Source organism: Herpailurus yagouaroundi, unplaced genomic scaffold (assembly GCF_014898765.1).
Source record: "Herpailurus yagouaroundi ecotype Mexico unplaced genomic scaffold, PumYag 182, whole genome shotgun sequence".
Lineage (NCBI taxonomy): Eukaryota > Metazoa > Chordata > Mammalia > Carnivora > Felidae > Herpailurus > Herpailurus yagouaroundi.
Window position 1 is genome coordinate 35,117,686 of NW_024412413.1, and position 5,089 is coordinate 35,122,774.

General features: G+C 32.8%; 1 long non-coding RNA gene across 1 annotated transcript; it reads left to right on the top strand.

The window, feature by feature from the left end:
- Positions 1-2,325: 2,325 nt before the first annotated feature.
- On the top strand, positions 2,326-4,779 carry LOC121041065 (uncharacterized). Its single transcript, XR_005795551.1, has 3 exons — positions 2,326-2,506; positions 3,814-3,966; positions 4,493-4,779. It is a non-coding gene; the product is annotated as an uncharacterized LOC121041065 (long non-coding RNA).
- The last annotated feature ends 310 nt before the right edge of the window (positions 4,780-5,089 follow it).

The following is a 5,089-nucleotide window of genomic DNA, read 5'->3' on the forward strand; positions in this document are numbered from 1 at the left end:
CTGAGAAGTAATTCTGTCTTTAGTCAGAAATAGACTGCTTTACATCTTAGTCTGCTTATGAGATTCTTTGCTTGCTTGCTTGCTGCTTCTATTACTCCCAATCAGGGATGACAAAAAGCTAGCATCAGAAAGAGAAAAAAAAAAGTTGAATACATAGTTTCTATAAGGGCAATCCTTTGATTTGAAGGTAAATGTTAATACCTTATAGTGGGTTATCTGCAGTACTTGATCTTTATAAAACCATATTGCCTTTAAAGTTAACAAGCAGGTCACAGTACTTGCTTCCCATTCGGTTCTTCTGTATTTCATACATTTGGAGTAAAATACTGCCTGTGTTTCCAGAGAAGGAAAAATTATACCTATGAAAATTGAGAATGGCCTAAAAGGCAGATCCAAGATGACAATCCCAGAAAAATCTTACTTGCTTAGTGGCAGACACTTCTGTAACTAAGCATTTTCCTTATCCTGTTGATTTTTGTTTTTGCTTTAGTTGGTGGTATGACTTGACACCAAATGAATATTTGCTTGGCTAGAAATCACCTTATTTTTAAAATGCTGGGTTGTGACAGCCTAATACTCCTTCACACATTGTCCGAATTAATAAAAGTTTTGCTTTCTTACGTACACTGAGCTAATGAACATGGTTTCCTCTGTCAAGCATGGAGAATGCTGGTAATTTCAGAGCAACCTTGAACTTTATGGTAGGGCACAATCTGGTAGGGCACGTCCATTTTGGGGAATTAGGTGGTAGGAGAGAGTTCTCAAAAGGAAAGCATTGAAAAGCCAAAGACAAGCCCCTTTCCCGCATTGTGTCTCTGGTAGTGGGATATTGTTGAATGCATGCCTAATAACTTATTTGTACATCTTCCTGGCTCACAGGAACCTATTTAGCAACCTGCCAGTCCCAGGAAATAAGTAAGTCAGCATTTTCCAATCTATGGAATATTACCCAACTGTGAGTCATAAAATTAATTTAGTGGGTCAGAACCAATTTAAATTGTAAAGAAAACATCAAAGTCCTTTTTTCCAGTGTATGAAAAATATAGTTTTATAGAATTTCTGTTTTTATTAAAATATAAATTGTGTGTAAGATTGTTTATATAAAAGTAATCTTTTTACTGTGGGGTACTTTTAAGTCTATGGATAAAAGCCAACTATAGAAACTCTGTCCTTGTTGCCATTGATTTGTCTTTTGATGGACAATGGTTGTTTCCTGGTCATTGATCCTCAAAGGAATGTTTGCTAAGTGATTTTAGGAGAAAAGCTTATTCCTGTATGAAAAGGAGAGCAAAGACACTTTTTTTTTACTCATTTTCCCTTCTTATTGGTACCTTGTTGCACATCATTTGAGGTTTATATCCACTGCAACTGTCATGTGAATATTATTTTTATGCTAAGGATGACAGAACAAAATAATAAGAAAAACCTGGATCCTTAAAGACATCGGTAAGTCACTGCACTGTGAAATGGCTCCCTTCCAGCCTTCTTGTCAATTTATGTAACAAATGTCTGAATTGTTTAAGCCATTATTCTATTGGTATTTTACAATTTATAACAAAAATTGAATGGCTACAAGTCTAAAGCCAGTTATACTGGAAGCAAATTCTAAATTATTTCTCCACTTTCATTGTCTTTGCCTTTTACCTTTTGACCCTCTTTTCCTAAGTCTCAGATCTTAAGTTCATATTTGAATTACTTATATGGTGTTTACTATTACTAGATGAATGTTTTTTAAAGATATTATTTCTGGTTTTGTTTGTTTGTTTATTTATTTATTTTAATAAATGTTTTTCAAGTCAGTTGCTTCTGCCCTAGTTTGATCTCAAGGCTACTAGTTAACTGGATTGGTTGATATAGGACTCTCAGCATAAAGAATATCAATTTCATCAAAACTTGGATATTACTAATCTGTAAATGCTGACTTTCCTTTAAACAGTTCTTTAAAAATTTCTTCCAAATCCTTCTCTTTGCTCAATTATACATATCTTAGTATATAACATTTTATTTATTCTTATTCTGTATCTTGTAGAATACTGAGCTATAGCTTATAAAACATATTAATTTCTGTGGTAAATACAGTGAAGGTGGAATTTAATTTTAATGAAGCTTGGTGTAATGAACATTCCATTCCAGTGAAATAGTAGAAAGCACCAGCTGGAGACCAGCTGTGTCCTATGGTCTTTGACTGTAAGTGAAATCTTACTACAACCCAATAAAGCAGATGCATCCTTTGATGAACTTTGCAAATCTTCAGATCAGGTCTCTTATATTCTATATTAGCTAAAAAGTGAAAAAAAATCATTCTCTTTGGAGGCTCATTAGTTTTTCTTTGATGCCTGGCCAAGAATTCAGTTCTCTGTCAACAAATGGAGGTAATATCTCATTGGACTACTTTGGTTCTAATGCCATTCCTTCTTAGATAACCAAGGGCACCAGTGGTGTTTTGGGGGGAAGTCATTGAGAAGATGTGACCACTGGTTGACCTTCACACTGGACCCAGGCAATTGTAAGTTCCCCTGTCCTGAGAATGTGCATTGCATTTGCCTTTCCCATTTCCAGAAGCCGTCCCAAGGAAACAACCTTGAGGTTGAAACGTGGTGTTGAGATTATTTGGATGGTATATGTGTTTGAACTCAGTTAAGGCCTCTATGTAAACTTTTAAGATTTGACAGGCTTGTGAAATGATCTATTCATCTTGAGATTGCCCAAAATAAACCTTATGAGTAAGTTCCCTTCTTTTTGCCCTTCCCACATAGGAACTAGTTTCAGATAATATCTAAAAACACCTCCGAAGGGGTCGAAAACTAACAAATTCTTACATCAAAATACACTTTTTATTAGAATATAAAACAAGAAAACATAATTATATATTCTACAAAGGGACAACTTAAAAAACTTGGGCTTTGATAAAGCTCTTTGAACTTGGAAGTTCCTCCTTGATAACGATAATGTAATTTAACCATGTCAAGAGGCAAATAATTGTGATGATAAAAGTGCCAGTAGAAAGCTGTATAAATAGTAAAATCATAGTTTATTTAATAAAAGGTACAGAAAGGGTGATGTGTTCACATAATTTTTGGTAATAAGCTTAAGTTAATAATTAAATGACATAGATTTGTACCAATATCATAGTTCCATGAGTGGAGGGAAACCAAATATAACTTGAATATTTGCCTCTAATTAATCAGGCTGTGATTCAAAATTATAGATAGCCTCCTTTTCTAGACTTTGCTTTAGGCAAAGCATGGTTTTTATTGATGTCTACATTCTCGGAGCCTAGGAACTCCAGTTTTGGCTAAAATCAATCCCTCACTGTTTAATAAATGGTTGGTTCACATAATTCTATATTTAACCTATGAAAAAGTTACAGAAGGATATATATAATATGGTTCATAACTTTTGCATAAAAATATCACAGTGATAAGTATTGTATTGTTAAGTATTGAATAAGTATCCATTCAATAAGTATTGTAGGATATTTTTAGGTGGTTTGAATTTAGCTTCAATAATTATAACATATTCTATTTACATATGGTGTGTATATGTGGGTAAGGAAGTTAAGGGTTTTTAGGCAAGATGCTGAATATGAAGTAGCCAGTTGCTTAATTGGTGAAAATGTTGTATAAATGACAAGATTTAGATCAACTGATATAGATTCAGTTTCTGTATAAGCAGAATGTTTTTTTCCAGAGATTCAATTAATTATATATTAAGCAATTATTTCCAGCATGCCTATTTTGTACTGGGAATTATAATAATCTCTGAAAGTATAGTTCTTTTCACTAATGTTACTATTCTTCAAATCCAATAAAGGTGCATGCTACATGAAGTTATATGTAAGTGGGACCAAAATGTAAATGCATTATTAAATGTGGGAACGTCAAGCTTCAATTTACCGAGAATTCAAAAGATAACCATCATCATCATCATCATCAATAATATTGAACTTTTTCAATAAGATGATAAGTATGTGATAAGTATGATGTGCATAAGATGATAAGTATGTGTGTGCAAACAGATGTATTTTTAATATAAGTCCTTAGGTATTTAATAAATACTAGGCAGTAGGAATGTATAAGTTTTTGTTTAATACAAAATTGTTATGAATTATTGTTATCTAGTTTTATCAGTTGTTTCAATAATTAATGGAAGGTCTGGTATATAAACTACAGTTGCTGAATGAATGGCTGATCAAAGAAATTAATGAATTATTGGATACAGAAATAAACCTTTCAACTACATATCAATGCAGTAATAAATACAAAACAGAGAGACTTCCTTATTTTGAAATGATAGTTATTAGTATCAGATTAAGCTCTTACTGAAGTTATATTAGAAAATAAATAAATTATAAAAATTTAGCAGTTTGAAGTGTTGGAAAACTTCCAAGGGAAGAGATGAGATTTGAGGAGGCAAGAACTTTGAGAAAACAAAATGCATTAAGTTGATCCCTATATTGGCCAATTTCCTTTTTTTTTTTTTTTTTATTCAGGGAATTTTCTGATTTCCTGCATGGGGAATGAAAAGCTGTAGCATCAGGCACTCCTCAGCATGCTTTGAGAGAAAAAAATGGAATTTTGGAAACAGTAATGCAGGAAGCATCGGATATAATGGGAAAGTTTTTCTTTTGAGTAATTGCCAACTCCGAGACTTAGGACACAATGGACATACTGATAAGATCAAAAGTAGAACCTATAAGAGGATCTAAAAAAATCTGGTAACTAGAAATGGATCTATATGTCTACAAAGGAATGGGCTGAGACTCTTGAAACTTGTTTCCTAGGAAACTCAATAGACTCATCCTAATAGCCTAACATCAAGTCTGAATTGGATCAAAAAGAATTGCCAATAAATTAACTGTATGCTAGAACAAAACTCAACATTCATTAGAAAAATTACAGAATTGGGAGTCTCCCTAATATATTATCTACAATATCTAGAGTGTGGTTAAAAGTTACTAGATATGCAAACAAGTAAAAATATGTGGTGCATAATACAGAGATAAAATGATCAATAACATCTGATCCACAGATTACCCAGATGTTGGAATTAGCAAATAAAGACTCTTATATGACGGTTTTAGGAAGTA